Source organism: Myodes glareolus, chromosome 17 (assembly GCF_982192425.1).
Source record: "Myodes glareolus chromosome 17, mMyoGla1.1, whole genome shotgun sequence".
Lineage (NCBI taxonomy): Eukaryota > Metazoa > Chordata > Mammalia > Rodentia > Cricetidae > Myodes > Myodes glareolus.
The window spans coordinates 41008642-41030764 of record NC_142042.1 but is presented as its reverse complement, the minus strand read 5'-3'; the positions used below and the strand labels follow the sequence as shown (position 1 = coordinate 41030764).

Here is a 22123-nt window from a genome sequence, read left to right as displayed (position 1 = left end):
GAAGATGGCCAGGAGTGAACTCAGCGCGTGGTATGACACTCAGTACTCACAGTGAGCACTCTTCCCATGGATGTCAAGGGACACCTCTGTCCCAAAGAAAGCTGGTGTGGCTCTCTACAGGTTTGGTGAAATCATCATGGAACTTATGAATACTGGGAAAAGCACTGGAAAACACAAGAGCCCTGGTTCCTAATGTCAAAGACAAATCGATAAACTAACATATATAAACCAACAAGAAGGAATTTATATAGCACTGGAAAACACAAGAACCCTGGTTCCTAATGCCAAAGACAAATCGATAAACTAACATATATAAACCAACAAGAAGGAATTTATAAAAACATAAACAACTTCTATTTAGTAACATATTGCCTAAACAGTACACATCCGGTTCTCTATTGAATACTGGTACAATATTAGAGAAAATATTAGAAAATAATAGACAAAGACCAAAAAAAAGTATATCTAGTAGCTGGGGAGATGGCTCAGTCATTAAAGTGGTCGTTTTGCAAACGTGAGGACCTGAGTTCGATCACCAGAACCCACCTAGATAGATAGACAGACAGACAGACAGGCTAGATAGATAGATAGATAGATAGATAGATAGATAGATAGATAGATAGATAGATAGATGATTAGATAGATAGATAGATAGATAGATAGATAGATAGATAGATGGATGGATGGATGGATGGATGGATGGATGGATGGATGGATGGATGGATGGATGGATGGATGGACGGACGGACGGACAGACAAGCCGGGTGTGCTGCTGTGTGCTTATAATTCCAGTACTAAGGGGCAGAGATGGGCAGATGCCTGGGGCTTACTAGCCAGCCAGCCTATCTTAACCTACTTACTTAGCAAGTTCCAGCACCAGAGTCTCCAGGAAGACCACAGCAGAGATATGACACCTGAGGCTGTCATCTGGCCTCACACGCATAATCACAGAGACATGCACATGTGTGTGTGTCCCCCATACAAGCATACCTAACCTCAAGAGCAAATTCCCATCTCACTGCCAGATGAAGAGAAGGTCTGGAGAGAACCGATTCTGACGTACAAACACCACCCAAGATGAACTGCCTTCCACAGGACTGCCACTGGCAGGAGTCACTGGGGTTGCAGGCTGAGAATCGTGAGTCTAATTGCAGCTCAAATCACTTTAAAAGTCCATTTAAACCAATCCTAGCTTCAAGTACTATCTGTAGTAACTAACCCTACTGGGTGGGTTATGTAATGGAGCCGGTGATGAAACAGTGTTTTCTCGAGCTCGAGGAGGCCATGGGTGTTTGAAAGTTGCCTATGGCTGCTACCAGGGAAAGCTGCTGTGTTTAGATAAGATAATTAAAGTTTATACAGTCACCATGGAAAAGTAAAACTACATCTCCTCCTAAAGCGCAATTACACTAATTCCCTTTCATTTTGAGGCAAGAGTGCTGCGGGAGGCAGCCACCAGGGCCCACATGAAAGAGCTCTTCAGAAGGGCCTGCTCCACCGGGCCCCCCTCCCCACCTCACCTGCATGACTTAGCACACATGAGCCATGCTCTCACGCTGCAAGATGAGAGCCTTTGTTTTTATTTTTATCCCAGTGCTAAATTATTAATAGGTGCAAAGTGAAACCCAACAGAGCCCGTCTAAATTCCAGGAAGATCCCTGGGGCGTCTGTTCTGGGCTGACCTTTTACAGTCTGGAGGGAAGTACTTAGGGAGAGTGGGAAAATAGTCTCCTCAGACAAGAGTTCATTGTTGAAAGATGCTCGCACGGTCGCTCATTAAAATACAAAATCCCATCTTTTTGCAAGAGGACATACGCATGCTGTATGTGTTCCAATGCCAGATCTTCTTAGGTGAGAGGGGGTGCGGGGAGGGAGAGGGAGACAGAGATACAGAGACAGAGAGAGCGGGGATTGGCCTGATGGAAGCCTGGAAGGAAACTAACGTTTGCGAGCCTTGTAGTCAATGAATCCAAAGTCCAAAAATGTACAGATTGTTCCAAATTCCCGCCCTCACTCTGTAGTGGAGTAGGCATTTGAACACAGCCCCGACTCCAAACATCCTGGGGAAAGGACTCCTTTTTCCCAGTTCCTGAAACTATTCACGGGTTTTTAAATGACGTGATTTCAAACTGTTAACAACAGAGGTTTGTGAGGGATCGAGGTGACGACGAATTGGAGAAAAGAGATCATCCTATTCTATTACTATTTTTGTGCAGGTGTAAACAAATTTGTTTTTTAAATGGGAAGTGGTTATGAAATGCTTAATATATCTTTTCTCTAAAAATAGTTGATAGTAAGAGCCCCAAAGTTGTGTTAGATATGCCTAGCACTTCTAAAAATGTTTTCTGAAGCTAATTTCAAAGCAAAATATTTTGATTTATTTTTTGGCTTTTAAAAGGGTGTGTGTGTGTGTATGTATATATTTTCTACTCCACTCACTAGCTATTAACATACATAATCCAACAAGTAGAATTTTCCCTAATTCTGATTGATACCACTTGACAAAATCATTGGCAAAGACAGTGTTTTATTCCACTCCAATTTAGTGAGTGGCACATACAAGTTACTTCTCTTTAACTGAACACGAGTCTGCTAATTAAAGTGATTTTTTTCTATTTAATTAAGTTCCATGCCAGGCACCAGAGATTTTTTTTCATTTGTTACATATGAGATTTCGGAGAGGCAGAATTGTAACACAAACTATCAAGAGATAAAGGGGTTTTATTTTAAAACACACGAAAAATTATAGCACTACAAACTAAAATAATCTGTAATGTTTATCAACAAGCCAGTGATGCCTAGACTTCAGCTATCATAGACTAACTCTTCTGCCACATACATCATATATAAAGAAACTACCAAGTCTTTTCTTGCAGCGCCTCCGGTAGCATAAATCAATGCCATCTAAAGTGTTTATATCATTACACATGGAAACTCTGTCACAGAATCAGCACACAGCTTAAACTTTGAAGCATTTGTGTGTCTATCACACACTGACGACGTGTCAAATAACAAATCTCTCTTAACTTCCCAGAACACCAGACCACCACAAGTCATTACTTAAAACGTACTCAGAATTTGCTTGCAAGGCTTTTAAATTATCTTTTAAGCTCGAGGCTAATGTCACTGGATTCATAAAGCCTATAAAAGATAATATATATGGTTTTCAGAAGCATCTTGGGATTTGCAGCCCTGATGATTTACTCTCCCCAATATATAATCTGTGATTCTTAAAAAACTCTAACTGCCTTCACACAGACATCTAAACCAGACCATAAATTTGGTAATAATGACCATGGAGACACTGCTTCAAGCCTTACTGTGTTTCTAATTTTATTTGTGGGGAGGGGTGTCTCATTATTTTTTTTAAATAAGAAAAAAGTTTCCTATTGGAATAAACATATTTACTTATACCCTACATATACCTCAAAAAGGAAGCTAGGGCTCAGTGGGTAAAGCCACCTGGTTCTAAGCCTGACCATCCAGCCTGAGAGTTTAAAGGAGGTCTCTTTTAGGGGAAAGAGTGTTGTCCATACCCCAGGTAACCTTAGTTCTCAACTCTTTCAACTGCTAACATCAGTTTCCTGGAGATCTCTTCTGGAAGAAATTTAATTGACTCAGAACGGTTGGAGGGCTGGAGAGATGGCTCAGAGGTTAAGAGCACTGTCTGCTCTTCCAGAGGTCCTGAGTTCAATTCCCAGCAACCACATGGTGGCTCACAACCATCTGTAATGAGGTCTGGTGCCCTCTTCTGACCTGCAAACATACATGCAGGCAGAACACTGTATACATAATAAATAAATAAAATCTTAAAGAAAAGGTTTATCAATCAAGCTTAAGGATTTGATTTTAAATAATAATAAAAAAAAGAAATGGCTAGAATGACAATTTCAAGCCATCATGGCAGTGGTGCAGGGGCAGAGCCTACCTGGGAAAGGCCACTCCCACCTCTTGCTGCCATCTTTTGAACAAACTATTAAGAAAAATAACAGAAATTCAATTGCTGAAATTGAAGGGTACTTACTCTCTGAGAAAACTGATTAAAGCCTCGAGGGTATTTTTATTTTCTAAATCACAAATATGATTAACAGGAACACAGGTTTCTTTACTTAGTTTTTAAAAAATGAAATTGCACGCATGCGCATGTGCATGCTTACCAGGGCTCGTGTGGAGGTCAGAGGCTAACCACGCAGATCCCAGAAATCTCAGGTCACTCGACTTAATTGTTAACAGAGTCGCATGCAGCCCAAGGCTAACCTCAAACTAAGTGCTGGACCATCTCTCTGGTCCATAGTTTGTTTCTATGGTTATCTGATTTTGTCTGTGTCCCCAGCTAGACTGTATATACTAATAAAGGTAATTTTCACATCTTTTGGATCTTCATGGTTCCATAGAGCACAAGGCATATAGCCAGTGCTCTAAAAGAGTTGATCACAGTCCAAACAAACAACAAACAGAAAGAAGGATCTCTGTGTACAGAAACACAACATTCACAAGCCCTGACCACCAGACTAGGGAGCATGTTAACAAAGGAGGGAGGTTAGGACCCAACTGCCCAAGGTTCAGTCAAGGCTTTTTTGGCTATGAAGGGCACCATGAATTCTCTACACTTCCATTTCCAGAGGTGTGAAGAGGGGACATTATTGGACCATGAACTTCCCTGACAGAAGGTCATAGTATGACCGACCTTTGTATGCTGTTTGTCGGGAAGATAAAATAGTGAAACATACATGTAGCTTACTCCTAACTGCCCTTGACATATAGGTCTACCATAGCAAGAGACTACAGAAGAGATAAACTTGAGTCTTATCCAGACACAGAAGAAGCAAGACATGACTATGCTGCTAAAAAGGGAAATAAGAGGCTGTGGATTCATTTTGAGTTAAGAAAAATTGGGTTTGATCAAGAAAGACCACCTGAGAAATCTCCAGTAGGAACAGATGGCCCGGATGTCTGAGTTCTACATCCAGAACAAATTTAAGACTGCTGCCTGAGATGATCAAGACATACAGGATACTCTCCAGTCAGGACCTGATCATAATTCTAAATTTTCTTTAGGTCCCCATAAGATTATCAGCGCCACCAATCAGCAGGAAGTAGCCTGGAAAACTACACCCACATTCCCAAAAAGTGGACTGTGGATGGACAGAGGGGGAAGTGGTGCGGGACAATTATCTATATTCTTTCAATTGTGTTTTAAATAAACACTGATTGGCAAGTAGCCAGGAAGGAAGTATAGATGGGATAACCAGACAGGAAGTAGAGGTGGGTCAAGAAGAACTGAATTCTTGGAAGAGGGACACTCCCTCTGAAGTCCTATCCAGATATAGAAGAAGCAAGATGTGATTACGCCACTGAAAAAGGTACTGAGCCATGTGGCTAGCACAGATAAGAATAATGGGCCAATGTAAGTTATAAGAGTTAATAAGAAGCCTGAGCTAATGGGCCAATCAGTTTATGATTAAAAAAATAAGAGATAAATTTGGTCCCACAATTTCTCCTGTTCCCCACTCTTACAATTTGAATACAAAATGCCCCTCATAGACTCATATGATTGGATGTCCAGGTACCAGTGCTTTGTTGACAGATGCAAAGAACTCTAGAAGGTGGGGCCTCCTTGGAGTAAGAGGGTCATGAAGGGGTATGACTACTCATGTCATACTTGTACCCCAATCCCTCCTTCATTCTCTGCTCCTGGTTCACCATGAGATGATCAACATCCTCCTCCACCTTCCCAACAATGAGATTCTCTGCCTCCCCTTGAATCAACAGGATCTGGATGAATGCACTAAAATTGCCAAAACCATGCTACAGAATAAAGCCTGCCTTAGGTGGCTCTGTCAGTTATTTTGCCACAGTGACAAGAACACTGATCCAACCATCTGTTTCTCTGTGACTCCAGATCTGGATATTTCACAGAACTAAACCCAAAAGGCTATCCAGGCATATAAACATCAAGACATGCAGTAGCAAATGCCCCTTGTGAGTGCTAAGATCATGGCAATGAGACCGCCATTCAGTGAAACCCTCTTGTTTTAAAGTGCAGATATTGGTCCCTTTCCCCATCCTGCCTCTTCTGTCTCCAAGTCTCACAATATCTTAGCATGAACAACCTTAAAATAAATGGCACTAACCCCTGCTTTATGAAATCCACTCTCAAAATATCACAGGATCACTGAGGTGGCCCATGGGTCTCTCCAACTGAGTGCATGCAAAGGAGGGACAGTTGCTGTTACTATTCATGTTTTTTTTGTATTTGCACTTTTGTGACAAAAAAAAAAAACTCAAGGTGACAGAGACTAGAGAGGAAAGCGATTCCAGTTACCTGCAAAGAACGAGCTACAGATACCCACAGAGAGCATGTCTATGAAAGACAGTATCCACCAAGAAACTCTGTAAAGAGTTGCCATCATAAAACTTTTAACGCACTGTCCTTGATATCTAAGACTTGGTCCTCAGACTTCTTGAATGTCAACATGCTTAATTTGTAAACTACTTTTTCCTGAAGACTTATTTAAACTTTGATTGCCATAAACAATAACGTTTAAAATTTTATGTTTTGCCACATTTTATTCGTATTCCTATCCTCCCATTCTATTCAGTACTAGGAAAATAAAACAATATCTGCATTCAACTTTGTAATTTAAAAAAAATAGGAAAAAGGCACACATTTCTGAGATGCACAAACAATCCCACTTTTGTTCTAACTTACAGCAATGGAAATTACTCTGCGTAGGACAATCGCTGACATTAAATAGGCAAGCCTGCTGCTTCAAAGCAGGAATGAGACTGTGTTCGCAACAGCCTGGATTTTGGTTCTGCTCTAAATCTACCATGTTCAAGTCTTCTAATTAAAAAAGGAAAATAAGACTATCATGTCTCCTACACACTCTGGCTGAACCCCGGTATAAAAGAAAACAAGATATTCTTCTGCCCTTCCAGTCCAATAGAACTCACAGACCGTGAGGTCAGCAATGGAGAACACAATATTTCTGCCAGACAAAGAGGCAAGGTGCACTCGAGGAGACAGGAAGAAGTGGGTATCACACTCCCACCCATTGCTTATGTCTTTTGAGGGTAAAGACTCCATCTGGCATCTTCTGGAGAACAAGATCTAGAAGCGACTGTCATGTGTTTCTTTGTTTGAGGTTGTGCTGGCTCTGAAATGCATCTCATATGGCATCTCTACACGTCCATTTGAGGTTTGGAGTAGCAGACAGCTGACAAGCAGCAGACATGACTGTATGGATTTCAGAATTCATTTGGATGAGGAACGCTTCTTCCACCCCTCTCGTGGGCACAATCAGAGTGGAGCCAGTGGGAGCTCTCTGAGCGCAATTTGGGAGAATCGCAGACATTAGCCACATGTGTCTCCCCATTTAATTTGATGGAAAGCAGAATTTTCATAATCAGCCTGAACAGATGTCTTTCCAGAACTGATTATACAGCTGGGACCGTTGCACTTCTCTTGCTAGTGCTGTTTCAATGACATTGTAGCCTTCTCGTGCCTGGGGCAAGCCACCGCGGAGACAGCCCAGACACCACTGAATCATAAGGACACAGACAAGCCTCTGGCAAAGAAAATCACACCAGGGGTCTCACACCGGATAGTTTAAAGAACCCGACAGAGAAGGAAGCGAGAAAATGTGTGGCCGCTAAGAACACCTCAGTTCCTCATGTTACACGAGCATCCACAGGTCACGTGTTACAACACACAGGGAAACATAAGCCTATGTATGACCTATCATCCACTCCAGGAGGCACCTCTGGGCAAAACCCAAAAGCAGACCCCAAAAGCACGGGAACAGAGCATGGTTAGAAACGAGATGCTGGTAACAGACCAGGCCCATGATTCACCATTTAAACTTCCCAAACACCAGTCATGTGGTATAAAAATTCTTTCATTTACAAATGAACTAGTAAACTTCAACGTTTACTTATAAAGGCAAATATCTCAATTTCTGGAAATATTTTCCCACGATCAAAATTCAAAATTGGAGCCAGCGACGGCCACAAGCCTGACAACCTGAGTTTGATCCCCAGAAGCCGTGAAAAATGAAAGGACAGTCCGCAAAGCTGTCCTCCGACTCCTGTGTTCACCTGAACACGTGTGCACCTGCACCCACACGTGAACAGACACTCACACACATAGCAACCATAGAGAATAGTAAAGTTCTAAAAATAAAAAAACCAATGACTACATTTTCAGTGATTCCGAATTAAAACCCAAATTCTTTCCAATACTTTAATACTACTTTATTATATTTATATCAATTTTACTTCAAAGTGCATACTCCTCAACATTCGGTATTCTCATTAGGACTGATTTAAAACTTGGGACAACGAGAGGCAGGACAAAGATAAGAGATATTCTTGCAACAACTAATGAGAAATATTAGACAAAAAGCACTTCCTAAACACACAGGAGGAAGACTGCTAAGTAGAGACAGAACCCAGGCAAGGTTGATTGTTTCCCACCAAACAGTGGCCTGATCTCCCAGCAGCAAGAAGGTAGACAGATCAGACTGTTCAGTGTCCATCTAGTAACCAGACCATGTGTCTGAGGAACTTTAAACAACAACGTTGTTCTTTAAATTAAAATTTTAGCTGAATGTAGTGGGGCATTCTGTGATCCCAGCACTCAGAGGCTGAGGACGAGGGACCACAAGTTTGAAGCCAGCCTAGATGACATCACAAGACCTTTCCCACAAAAAATAAATAAGAAATAATTGTAGTGAATTTTCAAATGTATTTATCCTGTTCGTCTCTGAGTGTTGAGTACTTTGCAGGGGAGTTGGAGCAGAGCCACGCTGTGTGCAAACTAAACCTCAGGTCTCAAGTCTCCTAGTGACTTGTAAGCTCCTCCTGTTCTTTGAACCTGCTCAGGAACAGAAAAACTAACAATGAGCACAAACAAGGAACTGGTTGTTCTCTTCCAGTATGTACAAAAGGGTTGTTGCTTAGAGGACGCAGGAGAAACAAGAGCTTGGCCCACTAGACGGGAGTTTGCAGACCAGATCCTGTGGTCATTTGCCCGTGCATTAGCCTAAACTTCGCAAACACAGGCCACATGACAGCATTGTCCTCCAAGAAAATCAAAGAATTGATCCCTCTTAAGCATGCAAAGATTTTATTTTTAAGTAGCCAAGTTCCTACCCACCGTAGCTTACTGATTTCCGCAAACAGAGCAGAGACAAGGAAAGGCAACCACAGATCCACCCCACGCCGACTTTTTACAAAGTCCGTCTTCCTCCCCCCTAGCGACTGGGAATTCCCATCCCCATTCCCACACACCCTACCCCACCTACACCTCTAACCCCATTCTGGCTCACTTGGGGGTCAACTTCACTTCTTCAAGAAAACGGCACACATGTTCACCTACACACACACACACACACACACACATGCACACACACACAAACACATACCCCAGGCCGGCTGTTTCTCTCTCGTGTCAGCAGCAAGACTTGCAGTTCAGGTTTACCAGTGAAAGGAAAATGAGGAAGGGATAGAGACAGGAAAAGAAGTGAGGTAGAGAATTCCCCATAATTCCAACACCGACACCGACAAGTCATAGCTTGGTTCAACAAAGAGTTGCTTTGACATAGGAATCACAGACAAGGCCAGAATCAAGGCTTCTGACCACACAGACCATCCCGTGCACATATATTTCTGATCTTCCAACCCAGCAAGAGCTCCCAGTTTTCAGTCAACTAATAAGCTACAACAAAAACCTTGAAGCTACTTCAGGATCCAGCCATCTGGACCTATTTAGTGAGATTCAAACTCACTAAATACGAGGTCTGGCTACGATTATTTATGGGTACTTCTGACATACAGTTATGCCTGAAGACCCCTGTCATGATCATCCTAAAGTTGAACACCTAGGCTATGCCACAGACCTGAACATCAGTATGCATCTATCAGCCTTAATGGAACAGAAAATCAATGAAATTTCAAGACAGTGTCAACAATAGAAAGCCAATGAGAGTCCCAACAGGCTGTGCTAAGGTCCTTTACAACTCAAGGCCCACGTCCACCTCTTTGCTCGCGTGGCAACCTGTAGACATGGAGTTGTATGTTCGGAACGTAAAGTTAAGACCTGGAAGGGCAAGCATGTAAACAATTACATTGTCCTGCTGGAAGACTATAAATTTCAGTCATGAAGGTAAATCATCAAGGAGCAGGTGAATTTAACAGGCTGTTAAGCCGTGCTAACTCCCTAACAGCATCATCCTTACATACCAGCTAGACAGAGACCCCAGAGCTCATTGTCAGTGCTGTGCCGCACACCACACTGCAGCTCCCTGGGCCTGCCCTTCACTCCCCTCCCGCCCCACTCATTCCCTGCCTGAAGCCTTTGAGATATGCTAATAGCTCCGCCCAAAATATTCTTCTTATTTATCTTAACTGTCAGCTGCTCAGAGAGGGTTTCCCTGATTGCAATATGAAGCAGGCAACCATCGACCACACGTGTCTTGACTTTTTAAACCCTTCCTTCTTCCAGCAAAATATAAACCCAGAGAGGCAGGGATTTAAATCCTTTTGCTCATCGCGACCACCTGAGAGCCCAGATGAATGTCTAGCACACGTGCTCACAAATACTTGTTCAGTGAAAGAATGAGCAAATGGGCCAGACTGGAGGGAGGTCAAAGATTTCCCATTGAAATAAATAAATGACATACTCCTGCTTAAGCTACCTGGAAATTTATTATTAGCTGGGGGGGGGGCATTGTTTTGTGTTTGTTTGTTTGTTTGAGACACAGTCTTACCATGTAGCCCTGGCTGGCCTGGAACCTACTATGTACAAAAGGCTAGCTTGGAACTCACAGAGATCCGCCTGCCTCTGCCTCCCTCCCGAGTGCTGGGATTAAAGGCGTGTGGCACCACCACCTCATTATTAAGTTTAAACTCGAGTAAGTCTAAGATTCTGTGCCAAGGAACGAAAAGGTTCCAGTTATCACAACATTGCTATTCTATGCATTAGCCAATTAAGAAAAGGAGGAGAATGAGAAAGGAAAAGTTAGCAGGAGCGAAGCAGCCTGATGGGAAGAAGAAAGAGCTGGAAGTGGAGGGAGAAAGAACACAGCCGGAGAGGGAGGTCTACTGAAATGGCGAGGAAGATGAGGCTGGCTATTTCATGCCGGAGTAGGCACTTGGACTTAACCAGGCTGCTAAGCCAAAAGCACGGGATACCAGAACGCCAGCTTTAACTCGCCATCCCATCCCTCCTGGCTCTGCTTCCTCTGAAAAGTTCTGAGCCTGGTGCAGTGAGGATGGAGACTGGGAAGGCTGGAGGCTGGGGTATGGAGAAAGCCTCTCTATACTGTGACTATGTCCAGGGCCACCGGAGCAACTCTGCAGAGGAAATGATTCTCCAGGCTGCTGGAGTGGGCAAGAAAAAAGTCAGAGGCCAACATAAAGCGTATGAATTTAGAAGTTCTGGGACAAATGTTCCTTAAATCTCAAAATTTATTTGTAACAGATTCGGGGGACTTCGTTTTGTTTGGAGATAGTATATCATTATGCAGCCCTGGCTGGTCTAGAACTCAATATGTAGATCAGGTTGGTTTCGAACTCACAGTGACCTGTCTGCCTCTGCCTAAGTACTGAGATTTGTGAGCCACCACCCAATGACGTAATAGAAGATCTTAATCAACAACTTCCTCTTCCCTGAATTCAGAAGTACAATATGTCAGATACAAAATCTAGTATCTAATACATTTGTTAATCTCTGTGCTAATCATAGCAGCAGGCCAAAGCCAGGATATCCTTTGAAAAAAAAACTTAATTTTTCCAAATACATACACTTCTTTGGAGGTAGGAAACCAAACTATTTTAGAACTTTGTAAAATGCGAACTACATTTTTGTCATGATTGGTATGATAATGCTTAACTTATGAATTAGGCCAAATAAAAGATTAACAACAAAAACTAATAACAGAAAAAAATTGTAACATCCTTTTATAATAGAAGCAATGTGAATGCATTATGCATTCTCTCAATATCTCCTTAGACCATTTTCACCCTGTGCGTATATGACCAGATGAAGAGAGGTGGATAATGCAGGTGTAGTAACATGGTAAGGGTCACTGCAGTATAAACAATGAGATAGAAAAGACAGTAGATTAGATACAAGACAGACAGACCGTATGGTAGTTAGAATGTAATTGGCCCCCATAACCTCATAAGGAGTGGCACTATTAGGAAGTGTGGCTTTGTTGGAGTATGTATGGCCTTGTTGGAGGAAATATGTCACTGTGGGGCAGGCTTTGAGGTTTCCTATGCTCAGGATGCTGCCCAGTAGCTCACTCAACTTCCCGTTGCCTGCAAGATGCAGGACTCTAAGCTATTGTCCATGTGTGCTCCCCCACGCTCCCCATGGTATGATAATGGACCAAACCTCTGAAGCTCTAAGTGAGCCATCCTAATTAAATGTGTTCCTTCTAAGCTTTGCTGTGGTCATGGTGTCTCTACACAGCAACAGAAACCTTAACTAAGACAGAAGTTGGTACCAGGAGTAACAGGTCTAACTATGTTTCTGTTTGTAGGAATTTGGACTTTGGTTCTTTGGGTTAGGAAAGCAGTGGGATGCTTTAAGGGAAAGACCTGGATAAATCTAGACCCCTCTAGCAGAAAAAATAGAGCCAAAAATCTAAGCAGGAGAAGAATCAAAAATCTAGATTAGCCGGTTCAGTGACTCTGTTTCAGGAACTAGCTGAAGATAAAGTTAGATTATAATCTTGAGAATAATCTTGAGAAAAAGGGAGTTACCCCCTTGTGATTATCACTGGTATTTTCGGAATTTTTCAATGATCACTGGTATTTTCAGAATTTTCCAATGATGCCCTCCCTACCCCTTTGGGATTATTGGGTTATGGTTTCTTCCCTTAAATACCCCTTCTCCCAGCTACTCGGGGTCGAACTCTCTACCCCTGCGTGGGAAATGAATTTTGGCCCCAGTGCACTGGTTCCTGTCCTGTCAATAAACCTCGTGTGACTGCAGCAAGGACGGTCTCTTGTGAGTTCCTGGGGGTCGTGTTAACCCGAGACTTGAGTGAGTTTCCCCATACTGGGAGTCTTTCATAAGCACTGCTTAAAGGGCCATGCTAGTCGAAGCATGGAAGACACTGGTGCTGATAGTTATTTGAACTGCCAGGGGCTGGCTCAAGAGGCTTCAGAGGAGAAGAATTTTAGTACAGTACCTAGGGATCCTCCGTGTGATATTTTGGTGTAGAATGTGGCTGCTTTTGGCCCTTATCTGAAGAGTTTGCCTGATGCTAAAGTAAAGTCTTTTGGATTAATTCCTTTGGCAGAAGAAATCTCAAAACAACCTAGAAGAGACTGTTGTGTGATTAGTGGCAATTGTCATGGAAATTTATAATGAAAAGAAGCAAGTCTAGTAAAAAAAAAAATGTACAGATTGAGCAAGAAAGCACCAGGATGTGGAATAAAGATAAATCCTAAATTCAAGGAGATAAACAGATTAAGAAATGGAATAAAGGGAATGGTAACCTCAGGGCAAAATCCCACCCAGCTAAATTTCTAACAGTGAAAAGGAACTCTTGGGCTGGGCAGTGGTGATGGTACATGCCTTTAACCTCAGCACTTGGGAGCAGAGGCAGTAGATCTGAGTCTGAGGCCAGCCTGATCTAGAGACCCAGTGTCAGGACAGCCTAACTCAGACAGTGAAGGACAGAAAGACGGTACAGACGTAATCAAGTGAAGGGGCCGTGTTCTAGTCCCAGCAAGCAATAAACCTTGAAAGCTTCAGCCATGTGATTCCGGCTTTAGAGTTAAGGACAGAAGAGACGGGTTGTGAAATCTCCTCCCACAACTTCCACTGAGGCAGGTATGTGTCAGGGTGTCCCTGAATGGAAGGACCTTGCATGAAGCAGTGAAGTCGGAGCCTAGATTGTCTTAGAGAACCGAAGATGTTAAAGTCATGGAACACCTGCTGAGGAAAACTCCTAAAAGGGAGTGGAACCAGCCCAAGAGAGAAGTGTGTTGCAGACAATAAAGCTGAAGAAGAGTTTAGAGTTTGCCCAGCTGGTTTTCAGTCTTACTTTGGTCCAATATTTCCTTACTATGCTCCCTTCCCTATGTTTTGGAATGTTTGGAATGGTAATGTATATTCTGTGTCATTATATGTTGGAAGTATGTGATCTGGTTTGTTTTGTTTTGTTTTGCTTTGTTTTGATTTTATAGGGGATTACAGTTAAGAGATTGCCTGAATCTCAGAAGAGACTTTGAACTTTAGAGTTTAAACATTGTTGAGACTGTGATAAACTATGGGGACTTCTGAAGTTGGACTAAATGCATTTTGCATTGTGATACTGTTACAAGTTTATGGGGGCCAGGGCGTGGAATGTAATTCGCCCCCATAATCTCATAGAAAGTGGCACTACTAGCGAGTGTGACTTTGTTAGAAGTGTGTCACTGTGGGGTGGGCTTTGAGGGTTCCTATGTTCAGGATACCACCTAGTGTCTCAGTTGACATCCAGTTGCCTGGAAGATGTAGGACTCTCAGCTACTCCTCCAGGACCGTGCCTGCTTGCACATCACAATGCTCCCTGCCATGATAATGGACTGAACCTCTGAAACCATAAGCTGCCCTAACCAAATGTTTTCTTTAGGAGAGTTGCTGTGGTTCTGGTGTTTCTTAATAGAAACAGAAACCAAAAATAAGACAGCGAGTAATATCAAGCATGTAGGACATACAGTATGGATATACTGGATGCAGGAACAAGTCCTAGCTTCCATGAGATAGAACCAGGAAGTAAGAAACTTCATAAGACTACTTGAAATGGTACACAACTTAGAACTTATGAATTATTTTTGGAATTTTCCGTTTAATATGTTAGGGCCACAATTGACTGAAATCTCAGAAAGTGGCATCAGGGATAAGGAGGCATTGGCTATCACATGGAATATTATAATGATGGAGACACTGAGCTGGAATTTCATCCGCACCATTTTTACACGCTCACCACGTGATCACCCAGGTCTGGGACTCGGAATCCCTGCAGGGAGGTTTCCTAGCTCATTCATTCCCTTACTCACTGAAACCACAGAGACGGATACTAAGTTGGGCACAGGGGACATGGATGAGCATCATCATCCTCTAGAAACTCGCTCTAGCAGAGGGGAGACTACACAGGAGCGACTCTGGGAAGCTCGTCAGAGCTCACTAGGGGCAACTGGAGAAAAGCCATACTCCAGCTTTGTTCTGCGTGAGATGGTAAGAAATGACGCTGCAGACAACAGGAACAGGAGGGGGCGGGCAGACGGATCATGGAGGAGAAACACCCGGAAGAAGACTGTCTAAAAAAAAAAGTTTGTATTATTTTGATTAAATAAGAAGTTCCCCCAAATGAGCCCACTGAATAACTCACACCTACTCCCGAACAGAACCATAGGTGTGACTCAGCCGGCAGCATGCATAGTCCCACAGGAAGGCTGGTCTCTCTGCTCATTAGTCTGAAGGCATAAACCATAAATGTGAAACCCCACTAAAGTGTTTCCTGCAGGCAAAGGTGAAGGAAACACCCAGCAAAGCTACTTGCAATCAAACTAAATTGTTAGCTTTAGGTTACACTATCAATAAAAAAATAAATAAATATAACCTGGATCTACACAATGAAAGGTCAAAAGCCCTTCAAGCCTTTGCCCTGGAAGACTTAGAAAGGCAGGGACAGGGGCCAGCAAGGAGGTTAAGGCAGGGGAGTAAGAAAAGCTAATAAAGACACAAGGAGGCAGAGGCTGAAGGGTCAGTAGAGACTGATGCTACTGACCAGGGCTACAGAGCAAGACCTGGGGGCGGGGGGGGGGGGGGGCAGAGTGTAGGAGAAGGGGAAAGAAAGCAAAAGAGGGAGAGGGAGGAAGACAGGGGAAGAGGAAGTGGGAAGTGAAAGGAGAAAAGAAGATCAAGCAGTAACCTGGGGACCAAGTGGCTCACATGGGCCCGGTCTATGTTTACTAATATAGCAACCATCTCAAGCGATAAGTCTTAGAGATGTCTACAGAGCAAACTGAACAGGAGCAGCAGCTGGCTCCTCCTCTAAAACTTCAGGAAGCTGCAGACGGGGAGGATTTTTAGTGAATTAGTTCACTTTCCACAATGGAAAAAGAATATCATTTAATATATAATATATAAATTATGTAAATATAATTGAATCCCTTATAGTAAATAGAACGTCACTCTTTTTGAGTTTTGGTTGGTTGGTTGGTTGGTTGGTTGGTTTGGGTTGAGAGATTTGAAGGAGTTTGTTCTTTTGTTTGAGACAGGGTGTCACTTTATAGCCCAGGCTAGCCTGGCACTCACAGTCATTCAGCTTCAGCCTCCAAACGCTGGAATTACATGTGTGTGCCAATACATTCAGCTTGAGGGGAGAGGGGGAGTCTTGAAATTCACACATTAAAGTTAGGCGATCCAAAATCCATTATAAATCTAAAGTATAAGGTTTGAGAACATTCAGACTCTTTTAATACCGACTTAGCAGACTCAGACTGCCGCCGGTTCAGGGCCCCAAGTTGACACCCAAGTATGGGCTTTTCTTATTCAAGGTTACTCCCAGCAGGCCTTATTTGGCTGCCAGGAAGAAGGAAGGAAAAGCCTTGGGAGATGTTTGAAGGTAACTAGTGATTCAAATGATAACGTGATAAGGATAAGTTTCTATTATTTGAGCACTTAAAGCAAACAGCTTTTCTTATGCCTCCAACTTCAGCTGACTAAAATCCACCTGGAACTCAGGAGTCCGTCATTTAGCCGTGCAAGCCTCTGAGAAGTTCAAAGCACTGGCGGTTTCCCTTCAACTTGGTCATGAGAGTTGAGGGCTAATCTTAAGCCAAACAACTGCCCACACATGCAGTGCCAAAATTCAGGCCCGTAAAAACCTGCAAAAACATCCCCAGTCCTGATTTTGTTTTGTTTGACACAGTCTTATCGTGTAGTCAGGCTGGCCTTGACTTCTCTGTAGGGTAGTGAGTGACTGTGAGGTCCAGATCCTCCTATCCTTTCTACCTCTCAGATGCTAGGAGTGCAGACATCTGCCCCTATGCCCTATGTGACGCTAGGGCTTGAAGTCAAGGATTCATGAATCCTAGGCAAGCACTCTACCAAATGAGCCACATCTCCAGCCAATGGGGGAGGGGAGGGAGGTTTTCACATTACAATGTGGGAGGCATACTGTTTCCTTTTGTTATATTTTTACATATATAAAATCAATGTGGAGGTGTAGCTCACCAAATGAGCCACATCTCCAGCCAATGGGGAGGGGAGGGAGGTTTTCACATTGCAATGTGGGAGGCATACTGTTTTCTTTTGTTATATTTTTCCATATATAAAATCAATGTGGAGGTGTAGCTCACCAAATGAGCCACATCTCCAGCCAATGGGGGAGGGGAGGGAGGTTTTCACATTACAATGTGGGAGGCATACTGTTTCCTTTTGTTATATTTTTACATATATAAAATCAATGTGGAGGTGTAGCTCACCAAATGAGCCACATCTCCAGCCAATGGGGAGGGGAGGGAGGTTTTCACATTGCAATGTGGGAGGCATACTGTTTTCTTTTGTTATATTTTTCCATATATAAAATCAATGTGGAGGTGCAGCTCACTTGGCAGAGTGCTTGCCTAGCATACACAAGGCCCTGGTTTCAGTCCCCAGCACCACGCATAAGTGCATGTGGTGGCACACGCCTGTAATTCCAAGCACATGAAAGGTAGAAGCAGTTAGATCAGAAATGCAAGTCAATCCTCAGCTACCACTTGAGTCTGAGCCTAAACTGCACGAGATCCTTATCTCAAACAAGGAAGCGGGGAGAAGAAAGGAGCTGCCTCGTGAACTCATAGACCTTTGGCTTCAATTGTACCTGTGAATGGCATGTGCAAATGTGGGGTAAGGAGGAAAGGGGACAAATTCTGTCCTGAGATACTAGCCTCACCCACTTCCTTCGCCATTCCCCTATCACTCCACTCAGCCGGACTCCCCTAGGTCAACCACAAACAGCACCAGAGCAAATCTAAAAAGAGCTACGGTTGCGCCTTGCTGGAACACAGAGGGGAATGGATGCTCCCCAAGTTAGCCAGGATCAACACTCAGCTGTCACCTGGAAGAGCCACAGGGCTGGGTACTTGAAACACCGCAGTACCTTCCTCCTGGCATGCTAGCCTCAATCCTGTAGCTGCCAGGACCCAAAGAGGAGCTTCTGTTAGCTCCGCCTGAACAAAGCTCCAGCCTAGGGACTCGGTTCTGGTCTTTCTCTTCAAGAAATGAAATTGATCTTGGACAAGCCATGGGATCTATCCAGCTGGGAATCTAGCAGGCCTGACGCAAAAGAGCAAAACCATCCCATCCACTCGCTATTAAATCTTACCCCAGCATGATCATGAAATAACATCACCTTGCATAAAACTTGGGAGTTTTACCTCCGACTTCATAGATCCTAGTAAAGTTGTCCTACTGGAGAGGAAGCCTGTGGGCCCGCATGAGCGCCTGTCTGCCTGTGAGCTTGCTCCTTCCAGAGCAAAAGGAACAGCAAATGCCAGGGATGTTCAAGGACACATGCTCAGGACATGGTCTCACTGAAGGCACGATAAATACATCAAAAGCCACAGTCTTACCATAGGAAATTTCATAAGGATTTTTAAGGAGCTTTTCAATTCTCACTTCCCTAATGAATGCATGTAATAAAAATATGTAGTTATATATGCATAAACACATGGGGGGATCTCAATCTGTAGCTGACTAGCCTTGAACCTGTGGCAATCATTCCTTCTTAGACTCCAAAGCTAACAGATAAAAAGATAACAGGTGTGTGAACATCTGTTATCTCCTAGCTGGCTCGCTCTCTCTCTCTCTCTCTCTCTCTCTCTCTCTCTCTCTCTCTCTCTCTCCAATGTTGCTGTGTACATAAGAGAGGGGTCACATATGGAGAAAGGGAGAAAGGACAACTCTGTCAATGCCCATTCCCTCCTTCCATGTCTAAGTGGGTTCTAGAGTCAAACTCAGGATGCCCTGTTTGCTCAGCGAGCACCGTTCCCTGCTGAGCCATCTCAGTGGTAGGGACTGAACCTAGACTTTAAAACAGGCTAGGGAAGTGCTCAGTCAGTGAGTTCACTCGGTGACGGTGATGAGCAGATGTGTTTGGGAGCTTGCTTGAGCACAAAGCAAGCTTGTTTTCAGCGTACCACCAGGAGTAGATTAAAAACAAAATACTGAAAATATTTAAGCAGTAAATTGAGAACGACGGCTTCTGCCAACAGAAAGGGAGAGCTACTTTTCCTCGCTCACAGCTAGCGGGAACACACGGGGAGCTGACGATGAGATGGTGGTGCTGGGCTTCCCCTGTGCAAGAGGCAAACAGAACACCAGTCTTGGAGAGACTGAAGAATGATGTACCATTTTTTAGGGAGCCTGGGCTGCTGCAAAGTCACCAAAAACACAGGCTTACAAGAACAAAAAATTGGCCCATTTACAAGCAATGTCACAAAAGAGTACTTGCCTATCAACCCTCTAAAGGAAGGAACTGCCAACAGGAAACCAGTCAGCCACAACCATATCCCACCCCTCCCTTCCTCTCTGCATGATGCTATGGTTAGATTTACAAGGAAGCCACGGGCAAGGATGACAGGCCGCTCATCTCTGCCATCTGCAGAGATACTGCTTTAATAAGCGCTTAATATAAATGTCCTTATTATTTTGAACCAGTGCTTTTCTTGATAACTTCGGCCTACCCTTTTAATAACATGTTGAATCTACAGATTTCGTGATAAGTTAAAGCAGTTCAGAAATCATAATTCACAGATGAATTCTAAGTTCATAAAGAAAGGAAGTAACAAGGTCAGTCGGAAGAGCAAAACGAATGGGCAGTTAGCCAACCAGACATCAATTTCTAGTCTTTTAAACACATGAACACTTATTTTAACCACCTTTAACTAATTCTGTTTTAACCCACTGTGGACATCTACAACACAACCCTGACACCTAGGACTCGGGGGACATTATGAAAGAAGAGGCAGAAAGAATGCAGGAACCAGAGGACCAAGAGGTCTGCTATGAGATAAGAAGCAGGTAAGGAGTTCAAAGCCAGCTTGGGTTACACAGTGAGTTCTAGGCCAGATTGAACTCTGTAATACCCTATATCAAAAACAAAAGAAACAACAACATGAAAAAAATCATGAAGTGACAGTTTTTAGCAATTAAATTTCCAGAGCTGTAAGGTTCACACCCAACAGATAAGCACATAGGGACAGAAAGATGTCTCAGATGATAAAGATGCACGCTACGTTGGAGCCTGCCTCCTGAGTTCAACCCCTGGAAGACACTGGGTAGAAGGAGGAGAGAACAAAATCCTATCTGTTCTCTGACCTCTACGCTCGGGCTGCTGTCTGTCATGCACACAAATCAATATAAAAAAAATTAAGGCACGCATAAAATTTAAAATTTCACACAATGCCAACTGTATAAACTAGTTTACGTACAACAATCTGTTCTATAAGCCTTAAACAGTAAGCTTTAAAGAAAGGAAGAAAGCAAGGAAGGGGTTTTTTTGTTTGTTTGTTTGTTTGTTTGTTTTTGGCTTTCCAAGGCAGGTTTCTTTGTGTAACAGCCCTGACTGTCCTGGAACTAGCTCTTGTAGAACAGGCTGGCCTCAAAATCACAGAGATCTACCTGCCTCTGCCTCCTGAGTGCTGGGATCAAAGGCCATATTTTAACCTGGGTTTTTGTTGTTGTTGTTGTTGTTGTTTTACTTATTTATATTCTTTAGAACCCAATGTGGTGGCAGGCGGGGTTCATAGAACCCAAAAAAATATTTACTGAAGTAAACTCCACATCTCACAAGAGCAAGTCATTTGATTTAAATAGATTCTTCCTTTAAACACGAAAATCCCATCCTAGAAGGAGCAACAGAAAAAAGCTCACATTCACAGCTGAAGAACTAGATTAAGCAAAAAATCAGATGACAACCACCTGATTGCTACTGAGACAAGGAAGGATTTATGCACACAAGGGGCTGATGGGGAAGATGGGGACACAAAAGGAGGGAGCTGGCTGTCAGACCTTCAGAGCTGCTGTCTAGGATCTAAGCCCAAAACAGGGAATGGGAGGAGGGAACTGACAAGGGAAGCTTGGGAAAGTCACACATCAGTCCTGCCTCAGAACTTCCAGGGATTTCTAAATGCTTAGAATACTGTCACAATGTCACCTTTACAGGCAAGGCCCCCTCCCGCCTGCCTCCGTGCCACTGTTAAGAGTGGAATTATTATCCTTGTTCCTAAAGATGAGTAAGAGTGGGATCAAAGCCAAGCCTGCAGCTGTGCCATAGGGTTGCTTTCCAGCCAGATGGGGAATGGCACCTTCCAATTAGAAGGTGACATACTAGCACACTAAAACCCTAGTAACAGCCTTATGTGTAGTCTACAAAATAAAAGACAGACAAGCAGAGTTAGAAAGTCCACAAACCTCAGCCCGGTCATCCACAGTGCAGACATAATGTCTGACTCAGGCGACACCCAGTTAATCTGTAATGTAGATCTCCAGCAAGGCAAAGATTTAAAGGTGAGCTAAGGAGGCGACAATGTGGTTACCACCTCTGTTTAAGCATCCTCTGCATCTCTGAAAATAATTTGCTTGCTATGTAACTCGGGCCGACTGGCCTTGAACTCACTACGTAGTCCAGGCAAATTTAAGCACACCGTTCCTCCTGTTTCAGCCTCCCAAATCCAGGGTGTTCAGGCATTCACCACTATAGCAAACCAAAAATTCTTACTTCTTTAACTCTGAACTTAAATTTTGTAATTTCTCATATATGCTTATATATAATATATATCATTTTATATAAATCCATCCCTGTCCCCCATTTCTTCAGACATTATGGCCTGGACCAAATTCTCCTTGGCCTAACCTATAGGCCCGTGAACTAAATACAGTAACACAGAGTAAGAACTTAGTCTTGAAGTTCATGGCAAGAGTCTCATGACTATACTTTTTTAAGATTTACACTTATATTTTTTATTCTATGTGCATGAGTATTTAGACTGCATGTGTGTATGCACAGAGACCAGAAGAGGGTACAGCATCCCCCTGGAACTGGAATTACAGACAATTGTTAGCTGC

At 43.2% G+C, this 22123-nt stretch overlaps 1 protein-coding gene across 4 annotated transcripts in view; it reads right to left on the bottom strand.

The window, feature by feature from the left end:
• The window catches only part of Cdc14a (cell division cycle 14A), a 161491-nt gene that overhangs the window by 96714 nt on the left and 42654 nt on the right, over nt 1-22123 (bottom strand). The window lies entirely within an intron of this gene.